Source organism: Octopus bimaculoides, chromosome 13 (assembly GCF_001194135.2).
Source record: "Octopus bimaculoides isolate UCB-OBI-ISO-001 chromosome 13, ASM119413v2, whole genome shotgun sequence".
In the NCBI taxonomy this organism is placed as follows: Eukaryota; Metazoa; Mollusca; class Cephalopoda; order Octopoda; family Octopodidae; genus Octopus; species Octopus bimaculoides.
This window is the reverse complement of record NC_068993.1, coordinates 36,136,069-36,137,696: the sequence shown is the minus strand read 5'-3', so window position 1 is coordinate 36,137,696 and position 1,628 is coordinate 36,136,069. Positions and strand designations below refer to the sequence as shown.

Here is a 1,628-nt window from a genome sequence, read left to right as displayed (position 1 = left end):
ACAATCACCAAGTAGGGGGTCATTGCTCAGTCCTTCACTTCAATGATACAACCCTTTGCAAACCTCTCACTTCTCGTGAGCGTTATTTCTATGAAACTCTACCCCCAGAGTTGAAGGAATTTACTCCAACTTACAGAGGTGAGCGTTTTCTGATCTGTTCCTACTTCCATCACAAACAGTGTGTGTAGGTGTGGTAAATGTGCATGATGAATATTTTGAGTAGGGTGTGAGTCTATCTAGAAATGTATGTGTGTGTGTGTGTGTGTATACTTCAATTATAGGGTAATATAATATATATATTTTTTTAGTTGGTGATTGGCAAGGGGAGAATACATATAGCTTTATTACTTTTGGTTTAGACAAGATGAGGTTAAAGCATACTTAATGTTAAGCTGAAATTCTTGCAGGTAAGTAGTATAAACAGGGACTGAGAGGAAGTTGTAAAGCGGAGCCAAGTTAATTAGTTACCAAGTTATATGATATCCTCGTGTTGGTATCGGGAAATTTTTTTCACAACACACTTAGATAATGATAAGCTATCCTTCACTAACAATTACCCTCCTGTGGCACTTGTTCCAAAGATTTTAAATGCTTTTAAGCCACTTACAGTCACTTCCCACAAAATATGCAGGGTCCTCCCTTTATCATCTTTATCACTACTACCGATGCCATTACTCCTCTGAACTCAGTGACACTATATTTTTTACCTCAACCTGAATCCACCCACTGCTTTCTCCTCCTTATACTTCTTCTTTATCTTGCTCCTTTTAGTGCCAATATCAAATCAGTTTTCCCATTTCTTTACCTGCAGAACTATTCCTCATCAGAATTTCCAAACTGCTCTCGTTTATACCAGTTAAAGTAATTTTAACTGAACCCTTTTGTTATCAATCCACCCAAAACCACTCCTGGTTCTGTCATACAAACTTCCTGTTTTAAAGAGATCTAAATTAAAACTTTCCATCAAAATTTTATGTCAATTTATGTTTCAAACACCAGCTCTATATTGACAAAAATTATTTTACTAAATTCTATATTATTTTATTAAATTCTTCAATGCATTTCAACAGAAATATGGTAATAAAAGGGTTAGAATAATTATTATATTAATCTCACTCTGGTAAATCAATGGATACTGTTGTCTTCACTGTCACTATCTAAAACAACAAAAAAAAAACAACAGAGTGTCTACATTGTCATGTGATCTGTTAGAAATAGTAGTCCATATTTCTCTCAACTCACACCCACTGTCTTAAAAAAATATGAACAGGAGAGGTTACAGCATTGGATAATGTAGTTCTATGTTGAACAAAAATAAGGTGGTCATGGTTGGCATACCTTTGGTCATAGACCTACTTGCTTAATAGGGCTGACTTGGGCTTAAACAACAACCACCCAAACCATATATGTATATATATATGTATATATATATATATGTATATATATATATGTGTGTATGTATATATATATATATGCATATATATATGTATATATATATGTATATATATATATATATATGTATATATATATGTGTGTATATATATATATATATATATATGTATATATATGTATATATATATGTATATATATGTATATATATATGTATATATATGTATATATATATGTAT

General features: G+C 31.8%; 1 protein-coding gene across 1 annotated transcript in view; it reads left to right on the top strand.

Moving 5' to 3' along the window:
* The first annotated feature begins 6 nt into the window (after nt 1-6).
* Nucleotides 7-1,628, top strand: part of LOC106884173 (inositol hexakisphosphate kinase 1) — a 20,275-nt gene continuing 18,653 nt past the window's right edge. Inside the window, exon 1 of the mRNA XM_014935413.2 lies at nt 7-138. The gene's annotated coding sequence lies outside the window, so the exon portion shown is untranslated. The remainder of the gene's footprint in view (nt 139-1,628) is intronic.